Source organism: Carettochelys insculpta, unplaced genomic scaffold (assembly GCF_033958435.1).
Source record: "Carettochelys insculpta isolate YL-2023 unplaced genomic scaffold, ASM3395843v1 scaffold_0103, whole genome shotgun sequence".
Lineage (NCBI taxonomy): Eukaryota > Metazoa > Chordata > Testudines > Carettochelyidae > Carettochelys > Carettochelys insculpta.
Genome location: NW_027439140.1, coordinates 5001 through 10000, shown reverse-complemented (window position 1 = coordinate 10000; position 5000 = coordinate 5001). Strand labels below are relative to the sequence as shown.

General features: G+C 63.9%; 1 non-coding gene across 1 annotated transcript; it reads left to right on the top strand.

Annotated features, from left to right (window-relative positions):
- Positions 1–2780: 2780 nt before the first annotated feature.
- On the top strand, positions 2781–2899 carry LOC142006661 (5S ribosomal RNA). Its single transcript, XR_012643706.1, has one exon. It is a non-coding gene; the product is annotated as a 5S ribosomal RNA (ribosomal RNA).
- The last annotated feature ends 2101 nt before the right edge of the window (positions 2900–5000 follow it).

The window sequence follows — 5000 nt, the reverse complement described above, 5'->3', positions numbered from 1 at the left end:
TTTTCTCTGCCGCCTGGGACCGGGGTTGACCTGTTGTCCCTGCCGGACTTAGAAATTTTTTCTCTGCCGCCTGGGACCGGGGTTGACCTGTTGTCCCTGCCGGACTTAGAAATTTTTTCTCTCCCGCCTGGGACCGGGGTTGACCTGTTGTCCCTGCCGGACTTAGAAAATTTTTCTCTGCCGCCTGGGACCGGGGTTGACCTGTTGTCCCTGCCGGACTTAGAAAATTTTTCTCTCCCGCCTGGGACCGGGGTTGACCTGTTGTCCCTGCCGGACTTAGAAAATTTTTCTCTCCCGCCTGGGACCGGGGTTGACCTGTTGTCCCTGCCGGACTTAGAAATTTTTTCTCTGCCGCCTGGGACCGGGGTTGACCTGTTGTCCCTGCCGGACTTGGAAAATTTTTCTCTCCCGCCTGGGACCGGGGTTGACCTGTTGTCCCTGCCGGACTTAGAAATTTTTTCTCTCCAGCCTGGGACCGGGGTTGACCTGTTGTCCCTGCCGGACTTAGAAATTTTTTCTCTCCAGCCTGGGACCGGGGTTGACCTGTTGTCCCTGCCGGACTTAGAAATTTTTTCTCTCCAGCCTGGGACCGGGGTTGACCTGTTGTCCCTGCCGGACTTAGAAATTTTTTCTCTCCCGCCCGGTACCGGGGTTGACCTGTTGTCCCTGCCGGACTTAGAAAATTTTTCTCTCCCGCTCGGAACCGGGGTTGACCTGTTGTCCCTGCCGGACTTAGAAAATTTTTCTCTCCCGCCTGGGACCGGGGTTGACCTGTTGTCCCTGCCGGACTTGGAGCCCCAGGAGGGGATCGGCCACCAGGTCAACCTCCGCTGAAAGCGGCCACGGTTTACCTGGTGCCCGGGGAGCGAATCGGACACCAGGTCAACCTCAGCTGAAGCGGCCGGGGTTGACCTGCTGTCCCTGCCGGGACTTAGAAATTTTTTCTCTCCAGCCTGGGACCGGGGTTGACCTGTTGTCCCTGCCGGACTTAGAAAATTTTTCTCTGCCGCCTGGGACGGGGTTGACCTGTTGTCCCTGCCGGACTTAGAAAATTTTTCTCTCCCGCTCGGAACCGGGGTTGACCTGTTGTCCCTGCCGGACTTAGAAAATTTTTCTCTCCCGCCTGGGACCGGGGTTGACCTGTTGTCCCTGCCGGACTTGGAGCCCCAGGAGGGGATCGGCCACCAGGTCAACCTCCGCTGAAAGCGGCCACGGTTTACCTGGTGCCCGGGGAGCGAATCGGACACCAGGTCAACCTCAGCTGAAGCGGCCGGGGTTGACCTGCTGTCCCTGCCGGACTTAGAAATTTTTCTCTCCAGCCTGGGACGGGGTTGACCTGTTGTCCCTGCCGGACTTTGAAATTTTTTCTCTCCCCGCCTGGGACCGGGGTTGACCTGCTGTCCCTGCCGGACTTGGAGCCCGAGGAGGGAATCGGCCACCAGGTCAACCTCCGCTGAAAGCGCCACGGTTTACCTGGTGCCCGGGGAGCGAATCGGACACCAGGTCAACCTCTGCTAAAGCGCCCGAGGTTGACCTGGTGCCCGGGGAGCGAATCTGACACCAGGTCAACCTCTGCTAAAGCGCCAGAGGTTGACCTGGTGCCCCGGGGAGCGAATCGGACACCAGGTCAACCTCTGCTAAAGCGGCCGGGGTTGACCTGCTGTCCCTGCCGGACTTAGAAAATTTTTCTCTCCAGCCTGGACCGGGGTTGACCTGTTGTCCCTGCCGGACTTGGAGCCCGAGGAGGGGATCGGCCACCAGGTCAACCTCCGCTGAAAGCGGCCACGGTTTTACCTGGTGCCCGGGGAGCGAATCGGACACCAGGTCAACCTCTGCTAAAGCGGCCGGGGTTGACCTGCTGTCCCTGCCGGACTTGGAGCCCGAGGAGGGGATCGGCCACCAGGTCAACCTCCGCTGAAAGCGGCCACGGTTTACCTGGTGCCCGGGGAGCGAATCGGACACCAGGTCAACCTCTGCTAAAGCGGCCGGGGTTGACCTGCTGTCCCTGCCGGACTTGGAGCCCCAGGAGGGGATCGGCCACCAGGTCAACCTCCGCTGAAAGCGGCCACGGTTTACCTGGTGCCCGGGGAGCGAATCGGACACCAGGTCAACCTCTGCTAAAGCGGCCGGGGTTCACCTGCTGTCCCTGCCGGACTTGGAGCCCGAGGAGGGGATCGGCCACCAGGTCAACCTCCGCTGAAAGCGGCCACGGTTTACCTGGTGCCCGGGGAGCGAATCGGACACCAGGTCAACCTCTGCTAAAGCGGCCGGGGTTGACCTGCTGTCCCTGCCGGACTTGGAGCCCCAGGAGGGGATCGGCCACCAGGTCAACCTCCGCTGAAAGCGGCCACGGTTTACCTGGTGCCCGGGGAGCGAATCGGACACCAGGTCAACCTCCGCTAAAGCGCCCGAGGTGACCTGGTGCCCGGGGAGCGAATCGGACACCAGGTCAACCTCTGCTACGGCGGCCGGGGTTGACCTGCTGTCCCTGCCGGACTTGGAAAATTTCTCTCCCCGCCTCGGACCGGGGTTGACCTGCTGTCCCTACCGGACTTAGAACATTTTTCTCTCCCCGCCCCGGCCCGGGGGTTAACCTCGGGGCGCACAGCTTCCCGGGTCTGACGTGCACGTCCTGTCACCTCCCGGGCCCGGCGTCCTCGTCCTCCCTTCCCCTTGGGCCGGCTCGGAGGAAGTTTTCCCTCGGCCCGGCCTCCGGGTTAATTGTTTGGGCCCGGCTGACTGAGGCCAGGCTGCTGACGCTAAAGCCCGGGGAGGCGGGGGCCTACGGCCATACCGGACCGAATGCCCCCGATCTCGTCCGATCTCGGAAGGTAAACCGTCCCGGGCCTGGCTAGTACCTGGATGGGTGACCGCCTGGGAATCCCAGGTGCCGTAGGCAGCTTTTGGCCCCAGCGGGGGTAGAGCGGGGCGTGTGTCTGCCGTGCGGGAGCAGGGAAGCCGTGAGGCCAAGGCGGCGCGACGGTCCTGGGGGGCGCTGAGGCCTTTCCCTCTGCCTGCCTGCGTGTCGGGGGCGGGGGGGCGGGCGAGGAAGCTTAGGCCCTCACCCGGTGCGGTGCGATGGCTTGGGTCGGGTCGGGGAGAGGGAAGAAAGCGTGTGTGGAGCGTTGGTGGGGCAGGTGTGTGTGTGGGAGTGCTGGGTGGGGCAGGCCGTTGAGGCGTGGCGGTGGTGGTGTTTTTGGTGGGAGTGAGTTGGGGTCAGGTGGGTGTGGGGTCCCCCCCAGGGGGGGTGGATGGTCTGAGGGTTAAGGCTTGGAACGTGCGTCTTGGGGGACCGTGGGTGGAGGTTGTTGAGAGCGGGGAAGGCCCTGGGTCTCGGTTGTGGACTATTAAGCCCGGTGGAGGGGGACCGTGGGTGGAGGTTGTTGAGAGCGGGGAAGGCCCTGGGTCTCGCTTGTGGACTATTAAGCCCGGTGGAGGGGGACCGTGGGTGGAGGTTGTTGAGAGCGGGGAAGGCCCTGGGTCCCGGTTGTGGACTATTAAGCCCGGTGGAGGGGGACCGTGGGTGGAGGTTGTTGAGAGCGGGGAAGGCCCTGGGTCCCGGTTGTGGACTATTAAGCCCGGTGGAGGGGGACCGTGGGTGGAGGTTGTTGAGAGCGGGGAAGGCCCTGGGTCTCGGTTGTGGACTATTAAGCCCGGTGGAGGGGGACCGTGGGTGGAGGTTGTTGAGAGCGGGGAAGGCCCTGGGTCCCGGTTGTGGACTATTAAGCCCGGTGGAGGTGTTGCGTACGGTGGATGTAAGGGGGAGGGCGTATGAAGTGACCGAGGAGTGGGCAAGGAAACGGGGGGAAAAATTTGGAGGCGAAGGCGGCCGAAAAAGGGTGCGGTTGACCTGGTGCCCGGGGAGCGAATGGGCCACCAGGTCAACCCCCGCTGAAAGCAGCGGAGGTTGACCTGGTGCCCGGGGAGCGAATCGGCCACCAGGTCAACCCCCGCTGAAAGCACCGGAGGTTGACCTGGTGCCCGGGAGGGAATCGGCCACCAGGTCAACCCCCGCTGAAAGCACCGGAGGTTGACCTGGTGCCCGGGGAGGGAATCGGCCACCAGGTCGACCCCCGCTGAAAGCACCGGAGGTTGACCTGGTGCCCGGGGAGCGAATCGGCCACCAGGTCAACCCCCGCTGAAAGCACCGGAGGTTGACCCTGGTGCCCGGGAGCGAATGGGCCACCAGGTCAACCCCCGCTGAAAGCAGCGGAGGTTGACCTGGTGCCCGGGGAGCGAATCGGCCACCAGGTCAACCCCCGCTGAAAGCAGCGGAGGTTGACCTGGTGCCCGGGGAGCGAATCGGCCACCAGGTCAACCCCCGCTGAAAGCAGCGGAGGTTGACCTGGTGCCCGGGGAGGGAATCGGCCACCAGGTCAACCCCCGCTGAAAGCAGCGGAGGTTGACCTGGTGCCCGGGGAGCGAATCGGCCACCAGGTCAACCCCCGCTGAAAGCAGCGGAGGTTGACCTGGTGCCCGGGGAGGGAATCGGCCACCAGGTCAACCCCCGCTGAAAGCAGCGGAGGTTGACCTGGTGCCCGGGGAGCGAATCGGCCACCAGGTCAACCCCCGCTGAAAGAAGCGGAGGTTGACCTGGTGCCCAGGGAGGGAATCGGCCACCAGGTCAACCCCCGCTGAAAGCAGCGGAGGTTGACCTGGTGCCCGGGGAGGAATCGGCCACCAGGTCAACCCCCGCTGAAAGCAGCGGAGGTTGACCTGGTGCCCGGGGAGCGAATCGGCCAGCAGGTCAACCCCCGCTGAAAGCAGCGGAGGTTGACCTGGTGCCCGGGGAGCGAATCGGCCACCAGGTCAACCCCCGCTGAAAGAAGCGGAGGTTGACCTGGTGCCCCGGGAGGGAATCGGCCACCAGGTCAACCCCCGCTGAAAGCAGCGGAGGTTGACCTGGTGCCCGGGGAGGGAATCGGCCACCAGGTCAACCCCCGCTGAAAGCAGTGGAGGTTGACCTGGTGCCCGGGGAGCGAATCGGCCACCAGGTCAAC